Genomic DNA, 24,718 nt, shown 5'->3' with positions numbered 1-24,718 from the left:
GCAATTATCTCTATAGATTTATAATGCTCAATGCCAGGTTTTGTTGGCCATACCAAAGGTCCAGTCTTGCTACTTCCTGTCAATATCGAGACTTGTCACCATCTTTGATGTGGCGGATAACTGTGGTGTCATCTGCGAACTTCAGGAGTTTGACAGCCAGGTGCCTCGGGGTGCAATTGTTTGTGTAGATCAAAAAGAGCAGAGGGAAGTGGACACAACTGTAAGGTGCGCCGGTGCTGATAGAGCTTTGAAGTTAAATATTTGGCCTCATCGGTCACCTTTTTAATTGATTTCACCAAAAGCTTTGCGAACTAAAATGTGTGCCTGTAGAGAGGTATTCCAGGCATGTGATTTGGCAGAATGAAAAAAGACTGAAAAATAGCCGGGGGTCTGGGGGCTGCAAGCATGATCAAAGGATGATCAATTTAATGTGCAAGTTTTATAAATTGTATTATGAACTAAATATATCTAGGACACCAATAAATAAATGCTATTCTGTTTTCAAAATCTACACATTATGACAGTTCATTATTTAGGTGCATGCCTTTACCCCGAAAAATTGCAAATTGAAATACAAATCCAACTAAATCCAACTACTGGGAGTAAAACTAAATTTAATTCAGATTTGCATCATGGCATGTAAGTGTGCTTTCATAGCGTGTATATCGTATCCATTCAAAAACGTTTTAATACTTGTTTTTGTAAATGATTGAAACACATGAATTCGACAACAATTATTAACGTCATGTTTCATTATCAGTACATAATACGGACATTTTTACAAGTAATTGCATCAGAACTCTCACCTCATATCTGAGCAAAGAGCTAAGCCTGTGAGCGCTCCCTCTGACAACTGTGAGCAACAGATGTACGCACTGTGGTCAGGTCAGTGTCATCCATTGAAGCTACATGGCTCATTAAAGATTCAGGCTACAGCATTTAATTCCCATCACAACATTTTTATGAAGAATTTTGTGTTTTTGCAAACCTACATTAACGTGGAAATTGAGCTATTAAAACAGATTGAAACCTTTATTATGCAGTGTGAAACCACACTGTTTTTCAATCAAACAACAGACAATTACAAACAATTAAGTTATTTAGCCGACAATAATACATGTTTAACATTTATGTTACAAACAAATTAAAATGTAATATTCCACTTTGTGAACTTTAACTATGAGTCTCTCATATTTAATGTCCATCCTTGTTCCTCCCGTTCTGTTTCTTGCCACTGCCACCGCATCTTTCATGCGAATATTTCAGGCATGACGTGGCCGCACTTTGTACATAACTCAGGGTCCCCTCGTGGTTTCTCAAGACAGATTCTGAGTTCAAAATTAAGAGACTTGATTGTTATTACATCTGGCAAACACTATATCAGATAGGAATCTATCAAACATAAGAATCCATATTTTGTTTAAAGAAAGAGCATTGTTCAGAAGTCTACAAACAACACATAAAATACTTAATATTGTATTAATAAATGCAATATCGTTTGAAAGTTAAAACAAGTACAAAATCTTCACCTGATTCTCAACTGTTCTCACCTGTTACTGGTAAAATTAATTACATTCTGTACAAAATAAATAATATTCAATTACCTCTTTAGGATCTGTTTGATATTTTCCTTAAGGGTTACCCATCCAACTTTCAACATTTGGAATATCTGCAAATCAAAAAGAGGATGACAACATTTGGAATTAGTTTGTTGTTAAAATAAACTCAACAACGTTTTCCAAACTCAATCATTACAAGGGTCTTCCATCACCTTCTGTTCAAGGACAATGAAGTCGGCCAGATATTTTATCTGTACAATGTCGATGTCCTATTCTTATGCTGCCCTATAGTATTGATGCCTGCCAGTGTCCCTTATCTCAGAAAGCAGCATCACCGTTTTTTTTTTTTTTTCGAACCCAGCAACACATGCACAATGCAAAAGCACAAATATGACAAAAACATCTTAAGATGAGTGATTTGTAGACATGGCTGACTTGCTTCTTACATGGGCCAACTCTCTTTGGAGGAATGGTAGAGGGTCATGTTTGGTGGTGGATGGCTCGAGGTTGATGCTAGATGTCTTGGTTTTGAAAGTCTTGGGGTTCTTCATGGTGACAGTGAACCACCTGTTCCACTGCCTACCACATAGTAACAAACAACTCATAGTAGCTAAGTTTTTTTATAGTGGTCTTTGGACCAGATTTCGTCTTATAAAGTGCTTTAAACAGAACATGTATTTACTTTGATCGTCTTGCAGGGAAATTACAGCACTGGCATATCTTTCCGAATGCTCCACTTCAGGATGTATTTGGAGCTGAAAAGAAAATAAACCATGACCTGCAATATCACATCACTGAAAAGTTGATGGATATCGTCATGACATAAATTCATTCAATTCCTGGACTCTTTGAAAAATTAAAACAAAACATCCCAAATTACACATTTATATAAAAAATACTACATCAATGAATGACACTGTTGATATGCATGCAATGAGAGAATTTAATGAGACATGCCAATTATTATTCCACCATACACAACTGGGGAAAAAGAACTTACTGGTCACTTTTACTATAGCTGTCTTATTCTGCCCCAAGGAAGTTGGGTGGGTACCATAACCCACTTGTGGTAGCTGAAAAAAGAACAGATATTTTGGACTAATTACAAATGTAATCGACACAGCCTGCACCATTAATTGATGGAATATATTTCCTCAATATATTTTATTGTGTAGCAAGATTCCATCTACTAAAATTGCATACCACTCTCAAGATGAACATATCTTTTCTTTGATGGATTTGCCAAGGTAGCTTTGCCTGCAAAATAGGTCAATGTATTAATGTAAGTACCAATTTTTTCACTACACAGGATCGAGTTCAGGGTGTACCAGGATCCTGCCCGTTGACAGCTGGGATAGGCTCCAGCTCTCCTGCGACCCTCATGAGGATAAGCACCTAAGAAAAAGAATGGATGGAATTTAATAAACGATCATTGGAAAGAGCTTTGAAAACCACTTAAAATCTTACTTAAATTATCTCAATAGCTCAAACAACAAAAGCTATGACCATTTAAAGATTTGGAATATGGGCAAATTATGGGCTTGGTAAAACAATAGAAAAGAACAAAAAGTTGAGACCTTGTCCGGTTATAGGATTTTTAAAATGTATTGACATTTTTGTTTCTCAACGATCCCTTGATTATTACCATTTGCACTTATTTTCATTATTATTGCATATAATTGCATACAAAGCACCAAATCTGCCAATTTTAACGTTTTTGCAATGCGACCAACATTTTTGCAAGCATCAAAAAAAAAAAAAAAAAAAACACTGCCAGTGGTCATATCAATTTCATATTTCACTTATGCATCTACTACTGCCCCTCTTCCAGCCTGAATGCAATGTTGGGTCTGTTGGATAGGATGAAGACTATTGTCAACAATGGAGTCCGGCCCATACCACGCCAAGATCTTCTTAACACCCCCCTCGCCTGAAACCACAGCCCACGAAGAAGTGAAAGGCCCCTCCTCCACCCATGAAGACTATCTGTAAATCTGACTGATATTTTTCCAGAATATCTCAGACCCCTACGGAGATCAGTCATTTTTCATCCCTGTAATTACAAGGGACAGAAAGTTTGTCAAAAAGATATGGAACCAAAAAAGTAGAACTTCCAACTTAGTGAGGATAAAATGTGAGTCTATCGAACCATTCTCTCCAGCCATCTTTGTGAGACTAGCTCTTTTTAATGTCAGGTCATTGGTTAACAATTCAGTGTTTATGGTCAATGGTTTAGGTCCTACTTGGAGGAAAGGGCTACTTTGTGACCATTGGAGGTGCTCAGTCTCAGTGAATGGCAATGACCTGTGGGGTCCCTCAAGGGTCAGTTCTTAGACCTCTCCTGTTCAGCCTGTATATGCTACCCTTGGGTCAAATTCTTCAAAACTTTGGTTATGACTACCATAGCTATGCAGATGACTCAGTTATATTGAGGTATTGTGCCACTGTCTAAATCAGATAAATTACTGGATGAGCCAAACTTTTCTTCAACTAAATCACAACAAAATTGAGACAATTGTTTTTGGCAATAAAGAAAAGCGAATTGGTGTTATTAAACACCTGGACTCTCTATCTGTAAAAACCAAGGACCAAGTCTGAAACCTTGGTTTTCTGATTGATTCCGACCTGACTTTCAACAATCATCTCAAATTAATCATAAAAACTGCTTCTACCATCTGAAAAACATATCTAGAGTCAAGCCTTGTATGTGTCAAGCAGACCAGGAAAAGCTCAACCATACTTTTATCTCAAGTAGACTTGACTACTGCAATGGTCTTCTGACTGGACTCCCCAAAAAGAGTATGAAACAGCTGCAGCTCATTCAGATTGCTGCAGTTCGCGTTCTGACCAAAATAAAGCGGTCAGATGAAGGGCAAAGTTTACAAAACAGTGGTGAGGTCGGCCATGATGTATAGATTAGAGACGGTGGCACTGAAGAAACAACAGGAAGCAGAACTGGAGGTAGCAGAAATGAACATGTTGAGGTTCTCGCTTGAAGTGAGCAGGTTGGATAGGATTCGAAATGAGCTCATAAGAAGGACAGCCAAAGTTGGATATTTTGGAGACAAGATTCGAGAGAGCAGACTTCGATGGTTTGGACATGTTCAAAGAATAGAGAGTGAGTATATTGGTGGAAGGGTGCTGAGGATGGAGATGCCAGGCAAAAGAGCAAGAGGAAGACCAAAGAGAAGGTTGATAGATGTGGTGAGGGAAGATATGAGGGCAGTTGGGGTTAGAGAGGAAGATGCAGAAGATGGGCTAAGATGGAAAAAGATGACACGCTGTGGCAACCCCTAACGGGACAAGCCGAAAGGAAAAGAAGAAGAGCATATAACTCCAATCCTAAAGTCCTTGCACTGGCTTCCAGCCAGCTTTAGAATAGATTTTAAAGTTCTGCTACGGGTCCATAAATCACTTAATGATTTAGATCCTGAATACATCAAAGAAATGCTGTCGTAATACAATCCCAGTCGAGCTCTGAGATTGACTGACTCAGGTCAAATATTGAAGCGCAGAGTCCAAAGCAAACATGGTGAAGCAGCACTTACCTATTATGCTGCACACAAATGGAATAAGTTGTCGCTGGAGGTGATGTCAGCCCCAGGTTTCAATGTTTTTAAATCCAGGTTGAAAACTCTTTTTTTTTCTCATGCTTTTTAGAATATATCCACTTTTTGATCATATTACTTGCACTGTATGCGGTTTTAATTGTCTTTTTTAAAATATTTTGTTTGTCATTTTTATTGTTTTTATGCCGTTTTAAATGTTGTTTAAATGTCTTTGTTTTCAAATACCTTGAATCATGTAAAGCACATTGAGTTACCTTGTGTATGAAATGCACTATACAAATAAATTTGCTTTGCTTTGCTTACGACATCTACTACTTACTTTTATGTCTGTTATGTAGGGATTTACGAGTTTGGACCCTACGTGTGTTCACGGATCGAGGAAGAGATGACCAATGATTAGACGAGTAAATGGCTTTATTACAAAGGAATGTGCAATACAGACGTCCGGGTCTTATCTAGGTATCTGTCGCAGACGAGACGTGTGTCTTCTGGCAGGATAGCCCACAGGAGAAGACAAAAGCTGCCCGGTAACACAAGGTTTTTATATGTATGGGTCCATGGTAAAAGTGGCTGCTTCCCCCAAGTCTGATCCCTAGCCACAGTTCAATGGTGATAGTGTGTCTGCATTGGATTACAAGGACAAAGCTTCGCAACGAATCGAACCGTCAGGACTTGGATGAGGCTGGAGCATTGGACACAACCCTCGACGTTCGTCACTCCTGCTGTTTGAAACAAAGACAATGGGGTTTGAATTTCATTTGTTTTGCCGGCAAGGTTATGTTTTTTTGGGTCCTGAAAGTAAGTTAAGTCAGATTTGCTGATGTGTGCGTTGTGTACCTGTGATGTTGACTTTGTTTATTTGACTGTTGTGTATACATGTTTGATTTTCCATCCTTTATTTTGTCATTAAATGTTCAAACTTTTTGTTACATCACGAGGTTTATTATTTGATTATCTGCAAGACAGTTAAAATAGTGGTGAGTTTATTTGACAGCTTGATTATTTAAATTAGGATAACATAAACTCATAGGGGGAAATATTATTTCAGAGACCTTTTGAGTGGGAATAAGTGCACAAGTAAAGAGTAAATTTGTAATGGAATAGAATAATTAACATTGTGTTGATTGATTAATTTCTAATTTACATTGAGGAAAGAACTCAGGTTAGCTACCTCATCAAAGTATTATATACTTCAGAGGCGCTACATATAGAAATTCTATAGAAAGTCACAGCCAAAGTTCTATATAACAAGTTGTTCCATACAAATTCTATAGAATTTCTATACAATTTTTTTTAGCAGGGTGTATCATTGTCGTTTGCGCAAAGCATATTTCAGGTTCTTCAATGAACCAAAATGGAAGAAGATGTACATTTCAAAATACTTTTTTTCTGAAAACATGCACCGACATGTAAAACAACATTTGGGCGTGGCACCATGCCCTCATACGCTCTTCAGCTCACAGCTCGCATGACCTAGCCACTAAAGGGTTCACAAAGCGACTGACATACACTATACCAAAACACTCCCAAAATAATTATGACATTCAACTAAACATTGAACACATTCTGATAAAAATAGACTCCCAACCCTGCTTACTTGAACAAGGCAGGCTTTGTTCTTTTGGTGGCTCACCTTACTCATGTTCTGAATTCTTACTCTCTGCACAATCTTAACACTGCTTTCACTTTTGCTCTGCACCTGCTCATTTGCTTCATCAGGGACTTGTATCGCCACGCCTCCATGTGGCTCACTGCCCATCTGTTCAAAGTCCCACGGAGGAAATGGTGGTAGGGGGAGGGTCACACAAGACTCTGCTCACAATGCACAATCCACTCCAATCCAACCTCCGTGAGAACATATTTACCAAACCAACTATGCCAATGCATATGCCTAGCCAAAACACAGGTGAAACTGAATGCACTGGTTAGGGTTAACCCTAACACTAAACAAAAAATATAATGACAGAAATAAAACACATTCACACCACCTGCACATGCAGCTCTACTATCAAGATGAATCTTTGGGAATTCTAGTGAAAAATCCTCCTCCACGCCAAAAATGAGCAACACCAGCCGGCTGCGATGAGCCGCGGTGGCTCATCTCTGCCACGGAAGTGGATCGGACAGGGAGGCGGTTTGGCCGTGATCGCATATCATCTGAATGTGGCTCAAAACAATAATGTAATATTGCCCAGGTAACTTCACTCGGTTGTGTGGTGTTCTCCTTTTCGAAAAGAGCTTCCGTGTCAGAAGGGGGTTTGGTTTGTTCTCTGGCCTCCACCCTCTTCCCTTGTTGTCTTTGGTCTACGAGCGCAATTCCAGGTGCGCAAGCACCCGCCAAAAGCTAAGCTGGTGCCCTTCCTTAATTGAAGAAGCCAGCCATGCAGCTTCAATTGCCTTTCCTAGCCACGATCAGTCAGCATAGCTTCAGCGGGCAACTGCTGGCAGCCGTGTCGGTGTGACGGTCTCAGTGCTCCCCCGTACTGAAAAGTGTCCTTGTGATGATTGCCCGTGCGTTCCTAACAGCGGAAATCTGGGTACGTAGCATACGCTTACTGGGAAATACCCCGGTCTCATAGTTCTCCTTCTTCTACATAGAGGGAGCTAACAAACGTTATATCCTAACCATAATCTAACCTTAAAACCAAAGTTGATAAAACGATACACTCAGTGTGTATGTTCGCTGTGTTCGTCTATCTGAGACGTCCGTAGCGAACATGAACACTCAGCGACAAGTTGTCGAATGGAAGATGTTGAACCATGATGGGGATGTTTCAGACTGGCCGTAAGTTTACAAAATGTATGTGCATGCACCGGGAGCACTCAGACTGTCACACTGGCCCTGCACACACCTGAGTACCAGGGCTCGCCTCGCGACCAGGAAAGTTACGAGCGCATATGTCACGGGCAGTACACGGGGTTGGACCCAAATGCACGACTTGGGAGGTGTAGAAGCAGTTCGGGAAAAGTGTTTATTCGCAGGCAGTCAACGGGAGCAGCGGTAACTAGGATGTGAGGCGTAGAAGGCAGGTCAGCGGGCAGGCAGGAATGGGTACACGGGAAATCAGGAACAGGATTGCAAGAGTGCAGGAACGAGGCATTAAGCAACGATCTGGGAAAAGCCAGACCATATGGGTGGTTCTATATAACTGGGACGTAATTAATAGAGATGAGGCGCTGGTGTGCGCCTCTGCTGATTGCGGCAGGTGCGTGCCGCCTCGGGGACCTATAAGGCCAGGACAGGGACTGCCAGGACCATGATGAGAGAGGGATCAACCATGAACCGGGAGGGGATCCATGATCGTTCTTCGGGACCGTAGCCCTCCCAGTCCACCAGGTACTGGACACCCTTTCCCCGACGGTGAGACGACAGGAGCACAGTGTAGACCGGCCCCCATCCAGCATGCAGGGGAGTGGGGGGGATTGGGGGTTTGGCAGGCGGGACTAGCGGAGACGACGGAGTTGGCTTGAACAGACTGACATGAAAGGTAGGGTGGACCTGCATCGATCTCGGGAATTTCAAAGATACTGCAACCGAGTTGATCACCTTAGTGACAGAGAAAGGGCCGATGAAACTCGGGGCCACTTTGTAAGATTCCATCCGTAGTCGAAGGCCCCTTGCCGATAGGCAGACACGCTGTCCAACCTTTTAGGTCGGCATTCTCAACCTCTTGTGGTCCGCTGCACCCTTATAGGTGCCCCCCATGCGTAGGAGTATCTGTCTGGCGCCTTACCACGGCCAATGCTGATGGTACCGGTGAGTCAGTGTCTCGAAACGGGAAGAGAGAGGGAGGGTAGCCATGCACCACGTTGAAGGGTGACATACCTGTGGATTCTGAGGGAAGTGAGTTGTGGGAGTATTTCACCCAGGCGAGCTGCCGACTCCAAGTCGCTGGGTCGCAAAATCCAGGCATCGGAGGATGGTTTCCGTGTCCTGATTGACCCGCTCGGTCTGGGCATTGGTCTTGGGGTGCCGACCCGAGGACAGACTCGACGTGGCTCCAATCAGCGAGCAAAACTCCCTCCAAAATCGGGAAATGAATTGGGGTCCCCTGTCCGACACCACGTCTGTAGGCAAGCCGTGGTATCGGAACACTTTGTCAAACAGGAGCTTGGCGGTTTGTTTGGCGGAGAGGATTTTGAGCAGCGGGATGAAGTGAAACATCTTACAAAACCGATCCACTACTGAAAGCACGGCGGTGTGACCATGTGAAGTCAGAAGGCCGGTCACAAAATGTCGGTAAATGTTAGACCATCGACATCGAGGGACGGGCAGCAGACGAAGCTCTCCTGCAGGCCGTAGCCGGGAGCGTTTGTTGGCAGTGCAGACCGGGCACGCATTGATATATTCTCAGAGGTTTTTTTTTTTTTTTATGGCCACCAAAAGCACTGTTCAACCACCGCCCCCGTTTTAGCTATGCCATAGCTATGCTATGATTCGTATGGGCCCAGTCAATCACCTTCCCCCTCAGAGGGAGCACAACAAAAAGCCTGTCGACGGTGCACCCTGCCGGGCTGGGGAAGTCTTTAAGGGCATCTTTCACTTGGACCTCGACCTCCCAAGTGAAGTTTGACACAAAGCAGGTTTCCGGAAGGATCAGGGCGTGATCAGGTTCAGGCCTCTCCCCCTCGTATATGCACGACAGCGTATCGGGTTTCCTGTTCTTGGACCCTGGTCTGTAGGACATAATGTAGCGGAACCAAGTGAAAAAAAAGGGTAGCTTGCCATGCGTTCAGCCTCTTTATAGTTTTTAGTATTTCTAGGTTCTTATGGTCTGTCAGCACCAGGAACGGGACATGAGTCCCCTCTAACAGTGTCTCCACTCCGCCAAGGTAGTCTTGACGCTGAGCAACTCCCGGTCTCTGATGTCATAGTTACGTTCTGCCGGTGTCAACCTTTTAGAGAGGAACGCGCAGGGGTGTAATCTCCCATCCCTGGAACTCTTCTGAAAGAGGACCGCCCCTATCCCGGAATCTGAAGCATCTCCCTCAACCATGAACTGCTTAGGGTCAGGCAGAAGGAGGATCCCAGTCGAAAGCACTGCGGGGTGAGGTGAGTGCATGCAAGGGTACAGCTGTGGTGCTATAATTCAGAATAAATTTGCAGTAAATGAATCTCTGTACCTCCTTGCGATTCGTGGGAGTGGGCCACTGAAGGACGCTCTCAACCTTCCGGGATCAATGCGGATTTCCCCCTCCAACAGGACAAAACCCAGGAACGAAACGGATGGTCGGCGGAATTCGCACTTATCTGCCTTAACGTACAGATCGTGTCGCAACAGTTGCAGCACAGCCTGAATGTGCTTGATATGCGAACCTTCGTTGAGGGAAAAAATCTGAATGTCATCAAGTGATATGAAAACATGCCTATTGAGCATCTCGCGCAGAACGTCATTGACGAAATTCTCGAACACCGCTGGTGCATTTGTTAGTCCAAAAGGCATCATCAGATGAGTGTTAAAGGCAGTTTTTCATTCATCAGCCTCCCGAATGCGCACCAGGTGGTACACGTTCTTTCGGTCCAGGTTAGTAAATATCCTGGCTCCTTTCAGCAGTTCGAAGACCGTGGCGATAAGGGGAAGGGGGTAGTGTTTTTTATAGTGATGTCATTTAGCCCCCAGTAGTCAATGCAGGGACGCAGGGATTTGTTCTTTTTCTTTACGAAGAAGAAGCCCGCTCCGGCGGGCGATGATGAGGGTCGGATGAGACCTGCCACCAGCGACTCTTTCACGTAGTCCCTCATGGCTTGATGTCCAGGGCCTGTGAGAGAGAAGAGTCTCTTCCACGGGGGTGAGTTACCAGGGAGTAAATTAATAGCACAGTCATACGGCCGGTGAGGCGGAAGTGACTTTGTCTCTGTAGGAATATTTCTGATCAAAATTATCATGCATCTGCTTCCAATAATGAAATGCTTTGCTCTGCTCTAGATAACGTGGCAGCCTCCTAGCAGGAGATAGCAAGAACAAAAAAATCTAATCATCAGAACTGTTAGAACTGCTGCCTGTTAATGTTAAAGAAATGATGACCACACATGTATTCAGCAATCTTCCACAGATGCACACGCACGTGAACAAACATGTACACCTTCTTTTGCTTATCGTCTTCTTTTTGTAACATCCATGTAAATAAGGGGCGTCTTAAAACTAAATAAATAGAGGTGCTGAGGAGAGGATAATCAGAGAGTGCAGTGGTGAATTGTACGAGACAGTTCCTCTCCTCTCTCCTCGCGAGACTTGAACTGGTGTCTTTGCTTCCTTTTTTGTCCTGTTTAATGAATGTCTGATTGGTGAACCTGACAGTCTCTGACTCAGAGAATACCTCCTTAAGATCAGAGTTGCAGGCAGGGACCGAGGTTAATTCTGGTGCTTGCATAGAGACCCATGGAGATTCCGAAGTGACCTGCGAACCCTTTTCATCAAGGGTATGAAGCACGTGCCTTCGCATTTTGGACCCCACGCCTTGACCTGTCCGGATGGCCAGTCAATGACAGGGTTATGTTGCCTGAGCCAGGGACCGCCCAAGATGATGTCACTGCTTCGTGAATGAAAAACGTGAAAACTTAAGATTTCAGTGTGTGCGTCTGGGAACGTCATGTCTAAGGTCTGAGTGCGGTGAGTAATCCGGCACAAAAACTTGCCATTGGCAGCATAAGGTTGGACACAAATGCATGACTTGGGAGGCGTAGAGGCAGTATGGGACAAGTGTTTATTCGGTCCAAGGTCGGGAATCAGGCTGGCAGTCAACGGGAACAGCAGTAACCAGGACGTCAGACGTAGAAGGTAGGTCAGCGGGCAGGCAGGGATGGGTACATGGGAGATCAGGAACAGGATTGCGAGAGTGCGGGAACGAGGCATTAAGCAACGATCTGGCAAAAGCCACACCGTATGTGTGGTTCTATATAACTGGGACGTACTTCCTAGAGATGAGGCGCAGGTGTGCGCCTCCGCTGAGTGCGGCAGGTGCGTGCCGGCTTGGCCAGGACAGGGACTGGCAGGACCATGTAAGTACCCCCTTCCTTATTGGCTGGCCCCGGACGTCCCAGGCGCCTCAGGGTGAGAGGCGTGAAAGTCTCTGATGAGAGAGGGATCAACCATGTACCGGGAGGGGATCCATGATCGTTCTTCGGGACCGTAGCCCTCCCAGTCCACCAGGTACTGGACACCATTTCCCCGACGGTGAGACGACAGGAGCCGGCTTTCCTCTTCTGTCATTTTTTGTTTTGCTTTAATTTTTACATTATTTTTCCTGCTTCAATCAAATCTGCCTCCTTGCTCCTGAGGTCCGGAGGAAGACCACTCCCGGAGACCAGCTTACCTCCAGTCATGAGTCAGCATGGCAAGCGTTCACCGGACTTACATCAGCAGCTAATAATTATGGGGAAATTACTATACTAGGGTCACACTATGTACCAACATTGGCCCTGTCATAGTAACGGATTGTATTAAACACGAATACACATTTACCCTAACCCAGCAGCCACACTTGATGCCCTATTTTAATTTCCACATGCCCAATTTTCTTTATTTGTGTTATCATTACATACAGTTCGGCGCTACATCCGTAAGTGCAACTTAAAGCTCTGCAATGCAAAGGAAAAGCCATTTTTCAACAACACCCAGAAATGCCGGCGGCTTCTCTGGGCCCAAGCTCATCTAAAATGGATGGATGAAAAGTGGAAAAGTGTTCCATGGTGTGATAAGTCCACATTTCAGATAAATGTTGGAAAATTTGGATGTCGTTTCCTCTGTTCCAAAGAGGAAAAGAACCAACGAAACTGTTTTGGACGCAAAGTTCAAAACCCAGTGTCTGTGATGTCATGGGGCTGTGTTAGGGCCATTGGCAATGGTAACTTACACATCTGTTGAGGCACCATTCTGCTGAATGATACCGATTTTGGAAAAACATATCCTGCCATCCAAGCAACAAATTTTTCATAGACGCCGCTGCTAATTGCAAGACTATGCCAAACCACATTCTGCATGTGTTACAACAGTGTGGCTTCAGAGTTAAGGACAGCGGGTACTAGACTGGCCTGCCTCCAGTCCTGATCAGTTGGCTCATTGAAAATGTGTGGCACATCATGAATTATAAAACACAACAATGGAGAACCTGGGCTGTTGTGCAGATGAAGCAGTACATCAAACAAGAGTAGGAAAGAATCTTACCACCAAAGCTTAAAAAAAATTGTGTCCTCAGTTCCTAAATGTTTACTGAATGTTGGCAAATGAAAAGGTGATGCAACATTGTGGTAAACCATGACCCTGTCCCACCTTTTTTTAGAATGTGTTGCAACCATAAAATTCAGTTAATGACGTGGCCCGGGTTAACAACGCCCGCCCCCGGCACTGCTAACCTGCAGGGCGTCGGTGGAAATTCAGCTACTGTGGGTCGAAGACAAAGAAGAGGAGGAAACCGGATCCAGCGTCAGAAGAAAAAGAGGAATGCACAGAGCCTACAACTGAGTGTAGGGACTTTGAATGTTGGGACTATGACAGGAAAAGCACAGGAGTTGGTTGACATGATGATTAGGAGAAAGGTTGATATTCTGTGCATCCAAGAGAGCAGGTGGAAAGGGTGTAAGGCTAGAAGTTTGGGAGCAGGGTTTAAATTATTCTACCACGGAGTAGATGGGAAGAGAAATGGAGTAGGGGTTATTTTAAAGGAAGAGCTGGCTAAGAATGTCTTGGAGGTGAAAAGAGTCAGATCGAGTGATGAGACTAAAATTTGAAATTGAGGGTGTTATGTATAATGTGGTTAGCGGCTATGCACCACACAGGTAGGATGTGACTAGAGTTGAAAGAGAAATTCTGGAAGGAACTAGATGAAGTAGTTCTGAGCATCCCAGACAGGGAGAGAGTTGTGATTGGTGCAGATTGTAATGGACATATTGGTAAAGGAAACAGGGGCGATGAAGAAGTGATGGGTAAGTACGGCATCCAGGAAAGGAACTTTGAAGGGCAGATGGGTGGTGGACTTTGCAAAAAGGATGGAGATGGCTGTAGTGAACCTTATTTCCAGAAGAGGGAGGAACATATAGTGACCTACAAGAGCGGAGGTAGAACCACGCAGGTAGATTATATTTTGTGCAGACGATGTAATCTGAAGGAGGTTACTGACTGTAAATTAGTGGTAGGGGAGAGTGTAGCTCGACAGCATAGGATGGTAGTATGTAGGATGATTCTGGTGGTGGGTAGGAAGATTAAGAAGACAAAGGTAGAGCAGAGAACCATGTGGTGGAAGCTGAGAAAGGAAGAATGTTGTGCGGCCTTCCGGAAAGAGGTGAGACAGGCTCTCGATGGACAACTGAAGCTCCCGGAAGACTGGATGACGACAGCCAAGGTGATCAGAGAGACAGGCAGGAGAGTACTTGGTGTTTCATCTGGTAGGAAATGGGAGAAGGAGACTTGGTGGTGGAACCCCAAAATACAGGGAGTCATACAAGGAAAGAGATTAGCGAAGAAGAAGTGGGATACTGAGAGGACTGAGGAGAGGCGAAAGGAGTACATCGAGATGCGACGTGGGCAAAGGTAGAGGTGGCAAAGGCTAAACAAGAGGCATATGAAGACATGTACACCAGGTTGGACACGAAAGAAGGAGAAAGGATCTCTACAGGTTGGCCAGACAGAGGGATAGAAATGGGAAGGATGTGCAGAAGTTAGGGTGATTAAGGATAGAGATGGAAATGTGTTGACTGGTGCCGGTATGTGCTAAATAGATGGAAAGAATACTTTGAGAAGTTGATGAATGAAGAAAATGAGAGAGAAGGAAGAGTTGAAGAGGCAAGAGTGAAGGACTAGGAAGTGGAAATGATTACTAAGGGGGAAGTCAGAAAGGCACTACAAAGGATGAAAAATGAAAGGCAGTTGGTCCTGATGACATACCGTAGAGGTATGGAAGCAATTTGGAGAGATGGCTGTGAGTTTTTGACCAACTTATTCAACAGAATACTAGCGGGCGAAAAGATGCCGAAGAATGGAGGAAAAGTGTTCTAGTTCCCATTTTTAAGAACAAAGGGGATGTTCAGAGCTGTGGGAACTATAGAGGAATAAAGTTGATGAGCCACACAATGAAGTTATGGGAAAGAGTAGTGGAGGCTAGACTCAGGACAGAAGTAAGTATCTGCGAGCAACAGTATGGTTTCATGCCTAGAAAGAGTACCACAGATGCATTATTTGCCTTGAGGATGCTCGTGGAAAAGTACAGAGAAGGTCAGAAGGAGCTACATTGTGTCTTTGTGGATCTAGAGAAAGCCTATGACAGAGTACCAAGAGAGGAACTGTGGTACTGCATGCGTAAGTCTGGTGTGCAGAGAAGTATGTTAAAATAGTACAGGACATGTATGATGGCAGCAGAACAATGGTGAGGTGTGCCTTAGGTGTGACAGAGGAATTTAAGGTGGAGGTGGGATTGCATCAGGGATCAGCTCTGAGCCCCTTCCTGTTTGCAGTGGTAATGGATAGGCTGACAGATGAGGTTAGACTGGAATCCCCTTGGACCATGATGTTCGCAGATGATATTGTCATATGCAGTGAAAGCAAGGAGCATGCAGAGGAACAATTGGAAAGATGGAGACATGCACTGGAAAGGAGAGGAATGAAGATTAGCCGAAGTAAAACAGAATATATGTGCGTGAATGAGAAACGTAGAGGGGGAAGAGTGAGGCTACAGGGAGAAGAGATAGCGAGGGTGGACGACTTCAAATACTTGGGGTCAACAATACAGAGCAATGGAGTGTGGTCAGGAAGTGAAGAAACGGGTCCAAGCAGGTTGGAACAGCTGGCGAAAGGTGTCTGGTGTGTTATGTGACAGAAGAGTGTCTGCTAGGATGAAGGGCAAAGTTTACAAAACAGTGGTGAGGCCGGCCATGATGTACGGATTAGAGACGGTGGCACTGAAGAAACAACAGGAAGCTGAACTGGAGGTGGCAGAAATGAAGATGTTGAGGTTCTCGCTCGGAGTGACCAGGTTGGATAGGATTAGAAATGAGCTCATTAGAGGGACAGCCAAAGCTGGATGTTTTGGAGACAAGATTCGAGAGAGCAGACTTCGATGGTTTGGACATGTTCAGAGGCGAGAGAGTGAGTATATTGGTAGAAGGATGCTGAGGATGGAGCTCCCAGGCAAAAGAGCGAGAGGAAGACCAAAGAGAAGGTTTATGGATGTGGTGAGGGAAGACATGAGGGCAGTTGGGGTTAGAGAGGAAGATGCAGGAGATAGGCTAAGATGGCAAAAGATGACACGCTGTGGCGACCCCTAACGGGACAAGCCGAAAGGAAAAGAAGAAGAAGATTTTTCATTAAAAACAAGGTTTATATTTTAACATTAAATATCACATCTTAGTAGTGTATTTAATCAAATATAGGCTGCCACTGTCTCTAACACATACATTATTGCTGGCCTCACCACTGTTTTATAAACTTTCTCCTTCACCCTAGTAGAGAATCTTCTGTCACATACCATACGGCTGCTCGTAAATACTTCTGTCATGAGTCTGGCCTCCATTCCTCTTTCCACTGACTTCATTGTGTGGCTCATCTAATTTATTCCTCTATAGTTCCCACTCTGGTATCGCCCTTGGCCATAATAATAAGAACAAGCACACTTTTCCTCCATTATCCAGGTATCTTCTCCCCCACTAGTATTCTGTTCGAAAAAGTCCACAGCCACCTTTCCAGATTGCTTCCATACCGCCACAAGTATGTCATCAGGACGAACTGCCTTTCCCTTTTTCACCCTATTCAGCGCCTTTCTAACTTTCTCCTGACTAATCACTGTTACTTAATGGTTCACTACACTTGTCTCTTCTGCTCTTCCTTCTTTCTCATTTTCTTCATTCATCAACTTTTCAAAGTATTTTTTTTTCTTTACACACACAAGTGGCACCAGTCAACACATTTCCATCCCTATCATTAATCACCCTAACCTCCTGCACATCCTCCCCATCTTTAGCCCTCTGTCTGGGCAACCTGGATAGATTTTTTTTCTCCTTCTTTCATATCCAACCGGTTGTACCTTTTGTCATATGCGTCTTGTTTAGCCCTCACCACCTCAACCTTCGCCCTACGTTGTATCTCAATCTATTCCTTTCACCTCCCCTCTCAGTGTCCCATTTCTTCGCCAATCTCTTTTGTTGTATGACTTCCTGTACATTGGGGTTTCACCACCAAGTCTCCTTCTCCTCTTTCCTACAGAAGGTACACCAAGTACTCTTCTGCCTATCTCTCTGATCATCTTAGCTATAGTAGTTCAGTCTTCTGGGTGCCCCTCCTGTCCACCAAGAGCCTGTCTCACCTATTTTCTAAAGGCTGCAAAACACTTCCTTTCTCAGCTTCCATCACATGGTTCCCTGCTCTACCTTTGTCCTCTTAATCTTACTCCCCACCATCAGTCATCTGACACATTAAAATCCTACCCCATCTACCTACACTCTCCCCTAACACTACCTTACAGTCAGTAACCTCCTCTAGATTACATCGTCAGAACAAAACTTAATCCCCCTGCATGCTTTTACATCCACTCTTGTGGGACACCCTATGTTATTACCTTTTTTTTTAAAAAAAAAAAAAGTGTTATTAATGCCATTTCCATCCTTTTTACAAAGTCTACCACCATATATCCTTTCTTGGATACCATACTTACCCATAACGTCTTCATCACCCCTGTTTCCTTTACCAACATATCAATTAAAATCTGCACCAAGCACAACTCTCTCTGTGTTTGGGATGTTCATAATTAATTCTTACTTTGGCATCATCAGCAGACCTGTTAGCTCGATAGCCAAACTGCAGTGGGTCCAGCTGTGGACCTGTGACGTTCTTGAGGTGGTCCAGCACAAGGCGTTCAAAGGACTTCATGACCACTGATGTCAAGGTAACGGGCCTGTAGTCATTAAGACCTGAGACTGCTGCTTTTTTTGGGACCGGTACGATGGTGGCACATTTTAAGCAGGTTGGTACTTCACACAGTTATAGAGACCTGCTGAAGATCTTTGTGAAGACAGGAGAAAGTTGGTCTGCACAGAATTTGAGGCAGGATGGGGACACGAGGTCTGAGCCTGTCATGATCCTGCCGCTCCAGCCTGGGCTGGACGGGTGTCCGCGGTTGCGCTGATTGGAAGGTGCACACCTGCGCCTCATGCAGCCTGATTATGCTATGGATTTATATGACCGCGATGACAACTGGCCGGCGCCAGTTCGTATGATCTTCATGTCCCGTTCGTGTGCTCCGGTATCCCTGATCGAACCTATGTGTACCGACCTTCGTCCGTTCTCCAACCAACTTTGTAAGCCTGACTCCTTTGATACTTTTGCCTGCGTTGATTGTTCCCCTGTGTACCGACTCCTGCCTGTCCGCTCATTTGCTCTCTTCGCCCAACGTCACAACTACCGCTGCTGCACCGGACTGCCTGCTCAATCCCCTACCTTCTGCATATAATAAACGTGTCTCTTCTTGAACTACCTTGCGTCTTCCGAGTTCCTGCATTTGGGTCCTACTCTCGTTTCCGATGGATGTGACAGAGCCCAGCACTTTGTTGATCTTTTGTTGTTTGAAGATCTGTCTAACATCGCTTTAATGGATGTTAAATGGTGGAGTGGAAGGTGGTGCGACTTGTGGTGCGGCTTGGTGGGAGCGTGCTGTGGAAGTGTCTATTTCAAATCTGTAGTAAAAGCTATTTCGGTTGCCTGTCGCCCGCTTTAGTTTTCTACTGGGGGGGAACGTCGCTTGTAATTGTGAGCGATTGTAATCCGTGCCAAACTGATTTGGAGTTATTAGCACCAAGATGATTTTCCAGTTTAACTGCATAGTCCCTCTTTGCAATGTTAATATCTTTAGTCAGCTGGTTTCTAGTGCAATTGTAGAAGATCCTGTCCTCACTATGATATGCAATCTCTTTACCCTGGCGGAGTTGCCTAAGTCTGGCTGGAAACCACGGCTTACTGTTATTGAATGTTGAAAAAGTCTTTGTTGGTACACACACTTCCTCACAGAAAATGACATACACGGTAACAATATCCATGAATTCATCTAGGCTGCATGCCGAATTTTCAAAAACACTGTGTAGTCGAAGTAGTTTTGAAGTTATAATTTTGCCTCGTTGGTCCACTTTTCAACTGATTTTACTCAAGGCTTCGCACACTTAAGTGCTTGCATGTATGTAGGTATTAAGTACCAGCTTGCGTCCTTCTTCGTTGCGAGGCTTTGAAGAGTGCGCCGACAATCAAGTCTGGAAAAAGATTCAACGAATTGGCGGGATTTGTTGAAAAAAGTCCGGCGAAGACTCTGATGTTTGGCCAGTTCTCTCTTGTGTACTTGAGTCCCAAGACGCCCAGAAACACACAAAAGTAAACAGTACCAGGGAGAATGTGCCAAAGGCTGCCGCACTGGTAGGCGACATCTTGGATTTGGATTTTTAGCCAAGTCATCTTTAAAAAAAAAAAAAAAAAAAACCCTACTCCATTTCTCTGGTCTCTACTCCATGGAAAAAATAATTTAAACACTGCCACTAAACTTCCAGCCTTACTCTGTTTCTGCCCAGTCTCTTGGATGCACAAAACTGTATATCAACCTTTCTCCTAATCATCATGTCAACCAACTCCCAAGGACCCAACATTCAAACTACTCACTTGTAGGGTCTGTGATCCTCTTTTCTTTCTGCAAAAGAGTCCACTTTCTTCTTCCTAGCTGAATTTTCACCGACAGCCTACATGTTAATGGTGCCAGGGGCAGACGTTGTTGTCCCGCACCATGACCCATCTGTGATGGGATTCTTTAGATGAATGCTCATTTTTGTTGAGCAAAGGTTTCAGACAGATGCACTTCCTGACGCAACTCTCTGCATTTATCCGGCTTAGCAGTGGCCTACAGATTTCACTGGTTTGTGCCCCAATAGGTTTGCATTACACAGCTACAACTACAAGCTACAAAAATAAAATAACATTAATGGTCAAAGAAAGAAAATTAGGAGAACGAAAATGAAAAGAGGACATCGTCTGTGGTTGCTCAATAAAATTAAATATGTGTGAGGCTTTATTGCATTCAGTCAGTGTGTGAGAGAAAGCAAAATTGGGATTTTGTGTGAAGCTAGTAATTTGCCCAAAATTATTAGGCAATGATGTCATACATCATGGGAGTATTGTAGTGTGACTCATGTCAGTCTTTGGGGAGTGGTCTTACTCTGAATTGTAGGTGGAAAAAAAGCAGGTATGGTTGAATGAAAATGAACCACAAAAATAAAACAAAAAGAAATTAAACAGGGAAAGTTTTTGTCCTGTTTGGATGCAATCATAACTTTCCTGCTGTTTGAACTGGTGGCGAGCTGAACTCTCGCCCTGAGGAGTGTGTGGGACCAACAAGGGATCTCAGTAGTTGCTTGCTGAGGCGCCGATGACCAATTGTGGCTTGGAAAGGTGATCAAAAATGCCACTGCTAGGCTTGCTGCGGCAGCTCGCCCAAAAGGTTGGAGTCGGATGCACCCAAGGACAAAATCCCCCCAAAAACAAAAAAGAGGGAGGGGGGTGGCAGAGAGAGAAGAAAAGGCACTATATTAGCGGAAAGGAAGACCCAGTGTGCTGGAGTTAAATACCAAGATGGTTTGTCCAAAGTAGGGTGGAGAAACTAGGGGAAGACCACACACCACGTCGACTGGGCTCTCCTATAGATTTGAACTTTACAATAGTATCAAGCGCATTAAATTTCTCCTTCCTCTTTCAGAAAGGTGTAAATTTTCTTTTTCCCATTTTGTAGCACTCTTTCTGCGTGTAGTGCTTGGTTAAGTTCTCTCTCACTTCTCATATAGTGCAGATGCTTTTTTCTTTGCTCTTGCTCTGCTTGCTTTGCCGCTGTTGACACTTTTTTTTCTTGCTGATAAACTCGTTTTCCTTCTAAAATAATTTTTTTTAGAAGCAGCGACTCCCGGATACTTTTAAATCTGTGGGACTGTATTTTTTTTTTTTTTTGTGGATAATCAGTTGTTTCATCCTTACTTGGGCATGGCCTGCTAATTAGCACAAACCTGGTGTTAGCAACAAGACCAGCCGTCAAGATGCCTCCCTTTTCTACTGACGACTTTCATGGACTACTGCAGAGGGTGTCAATTCTGGAATCGAAAATCTGCCGTCTTGAAGTTTATGTGGACATAAATGGACAGTCGGGGAATGAAACCAGTATACAGATGTCTCAAAATGGTGAGCAAAGGTGTGCTAACAGACAGCCACCTAGCTCAACAACAAGGATGGACGTGAACCGTGGAAAGGATAACAGACACCTCAGCAGTTCTCCCTGGAATTTCCTGGGAGCAAAGCCCAAACATTTGGAATATTTTAAAAAGGAAGACACAACAGCAGTAGGAGATTAGAATTAGAATCTTGCTGGCCTGCGTTGCCGGCGCCTCAACACCAAGTGAGCAGCCATGGTCGGTCGTTACACCGAAGAGCAAGAAAAAAGATATGTGATTCAGTGAAAATATTGACGTCAGACTTACGAATAGATTTGAGGCACTCTTACAAGACCCAGGCCAAGAATGCTCATCCTCCACCACCACTGAAACGTATGAAATGAAATCATCCAAGAAAAAATTGGGATCCCAAAATCAATAGTTTGTGATGGAGCCATCAAGGATGTGAAACGCTTTTGCAGTAAGAACACCAAAGTACTGTGATTTACTCATGACACGGTGTCTGACATCTCTCAAAAAAATCCTGGAAATCACTGATCAGCACCCAATTGTGAAATCTATCATTATACACACAGGGGGCCTGGATGTTCTCAAGCAGCAATCAGAGGTACTGAGGCAACATTTCATTGATCTCCTAACAAAAGTAGTACGATCTGGAGATGAACATTTCTCAAGGCTCCGTTAATTGAAAAGGTGGTTCAGCATGGTGTGCACTGCGCTATCCGTGAGTTTCGTTGACAATTTCTGCCTTTTTTGGGAGTGTAAAAATCTTTACAAAGCAAACGGTTTCTGTCTAAATAGACAAGGTGTTAAGTTATTAGCTGCCAACATTTTTTACTGTGTGAGTCATTCACAGCCCTGTAAAAAAATGTTTACAAAAACCAAGGACAAAAGCATCCAGTTGTTCCCAAACAATCGGAGGAACACGAGATAAGGCGAGACAAGGTGCACACAGATTCATTTGCTTCATCTAAACAATCTGATGAGCAAATGACAAATGGAATGTGCAAGCACTTTAAATCCTCCACACCTCTTCTGCCCCATTGGAGCCATCCACACCTCAGAATTTCCCCTCTATGACGACAACAACAATGCAATCTGCAGTAGATGTTGGCTCCCCCTCTCCCAGCCTGAACACAATGTTGGGTCTGATGGATAGGATGAAGACTATTGTCAATGATGGCCCATACCACCCCAAGATCTTCCTCACATCCTTCCTTACCTGAAACCACTGTCCACAAAGAATCGACAGGCCCCTCCTCCACCCATCTGTAAACCTGACTCATATATACCGGGTCTTTTCCAAAATAACTCAGACCTCTTTGAAGATCAGTCATTTTTCATCTCTTTATTTACAAGGGACAGAAGTTGGTCAAAAAGATATGGCACCAAAAAGTAGAACTTCCAACTGAGTGAGGATAAAATGTGAGTCTATCGAACCATTGTCTCGAGCCATCGCTGCGAGACTTGATCTTTTTAATATCAGATCATTCGTTAATGGCCCCGTCACACCATGACTTTCTGGTCAGCGTTCTATAGCGTTTGAGGAAAAGTTGGTAGTCGCCCATAGTCACCGTGATAGTTCCAGAAGAGTGTTGTTTGAATGCTACTGAACGTCAATGATCACTGGGAATCGGCGGAGAACGCCGGTCTGGAAAAAAAGTTTTGATCATGCACAAAAGTTCTCACCGAGACCAACGTTAATCAACGTGTAATTTTAAATGCTGCAGAACGTTCAAAACGTTCGTGGAAAGTTTCACGAACGTTCGCTGAGCGTTGCACGCATTTGGCTATCGCTAGTCAGTCGTAACTCTAGCTTTACTTGGTTGTTACTTAATCGTTTGCTTTGCAGTGAACGACTCACTGGCTACCTGTCAACGACCACTGAACAATCCCGTAGCGCACACAGCGTGTAACTAAAGTCAAACGAACGTCATTTGGAGTGCATTGAGTGCCATTTGTGCGTTTGCCGAACGTCCATGCATATGGGTATATAAACCGATGCTTTGTAAGCAAGGTCCATTTAATATTAAGCTACAGTAGAGAGCACCTACTATGGAAGATCCAGAAAGCAGCAGTTAGTTTTCGCAGAAGAACTCCACCAGACTATCCTCAACAGCCCGGTCCAGGATCCTGCAATCCTTTCTCTGCTTCTTTTGTCTCTTTGTCTGACCGTCCTCACTGGTGTTTGCAAAGTGTTTAGGGTCCCCAGGGGTGCGTGACTTCGCGGACGTGCTCTTCCTCCTGCTGTTGTTTTTCCTCCAAACACATTGGTTGTGATGAAAGAGGCTTAGCTTTCTTACTAGTAGCGCTAGTTGCGGAAGTCCGCGCCCTAACTTTTTTTCTTCTCGGTGGCATGATGCTCACTGTTCTAACTCACGACAACAACTGAAGTAACTATGAACTTTCCAATGTTTTAGTGCCGGTTCCACTGTAAAAATTACACGCCAGCAAAACACTTTTCTGTCATTATTCACCTATTGGTCACACGATCAACACGCTCGTCTTACGTTGACAAATTGCTTGTCGCGCCCCAATGACGCGTTTGCTCACGCTAATGGTTTTTAGGGGTATCTTATTTGGTCGCTGTTACATGCTTTTCATGCATGAGACACACGTTAATTACACGTCATATGTGTCATCCGCATTTGAGAACGCTGAAAAATAGAACGATTGAAATGTTCAGAAGACGTTGACCAGAACATCATGGTGTGACGGAGCCTTTACAAATCAATGTTGATCAATGACATCATTACAACCTATGGTCTGGACTTTTTGTTATTACATGAATTGTGGTTAACAGAAAGTAGCTCTAATACCATTTTAAATGAGGCAACACCAGCAGATTTTAATTTTATGAACAAGTGTCGAACAGGGGAAAACTGTGGTGGTATTGCTGTTATTTTTAAATCATTCTTTCATCCATCCATCCATTATCTACTGCTTTTCCGGGTCGGGTCACGGGGGAAGTGGCTTCAGCAGGGATACCCAGACTTCCCTTTCCCCAGCAGAGCTTCCAGCTCTTCTGGAGGGATCATGAGGCATTCCCAAGCCAGCTGAGAGACATAGTCTCTTCAGCGTGTCCTGGGTCGTCCTTGGGGTCTCTTTCTGGTGGGACATGCCCAGAACACCTCACCAGGGAGGCATCCAGGAGGCATCCGAATCAGATGCCCCAGCCACCTCATCTGGCTCGTCTCAATACAGAGGAATAGCAGCCCAACACTGAGCCCCTCCTGGATGCCCAAGCTTCTTGCCCTATCTCTAAGGGAGAGCCCAGACACCCTGCGGAGGAAACTCATTTTGGCCGCTTGTATCCGGGATCTTGTTCTTTCGGTCATCTACCACTATCATTATTTCAATTTAAAGAAATTATACTGGGTGATTTAACTCTCTTTTTTTTTTTTTTTTTTTAGCTA

General features: G+C 44.1%; 1 long non-coding RNA gene across 2 annotated transcripts in view; it reads right to left on the bottom strand.

The window, feature by feature from the left end:
* Window positions 1–761: 761 nt before the first annotated feature.
* The window catches only part of LOC133511934 (uncharacterized), a 31,614-nt gene continuing 7,657 nt past the window's right edge, over window positions 762–24,718 (bottom strand). Inside the window, exons 1-8 of one of the 2 annotated variants that reach the window (XR_009798077.1) lie at window positions 23,357–23,654; window positions 2,888–2,954; window positions 2,763–2,816; window positions 2,560–2,632; window positions 2,242–2,314; window positions 2,006–2,138; window positions 1,605–1,669; window positions 762–1,328 (exon numbers count right to left, since the gene is read on the bottom strand). This is a non-coding gene — a long non-coding RNA (uncharacterized LOC133511934). Of the gene's footprint in view, window positions 1,329–1,604; window positions 1,670–2,005; window positions 2,139–2,241; window positions 2,315–2,559; window positions 2,633–2,762; window positions 2,817–2,887; window positions 2,955–23,356; window positions 23,655–24,718 lie in introns of those variants that run through there. The other variant, XR_009798076.1, reaches the window with a different exon arrangement.

Source organism: Syngnathoides biaculeatus, chromosome 14 (assembly GCF_019802595.1).
Source record: "Syngnathoides biaculeatus isolate LvHL_M chromosome 14, ASM1980259v1, whole genome shotgun sequence".
Lineage (NCBI taxonomy): Eukaryota > Metazoa > Chordata > Actinopteri > Syngnathiformes > Syngnathidae > Syngnathoides > Syngnathoides biaculeatus.
This window is presented reverse-complemented; position numbering and strand designations above follow the sequence as displayed.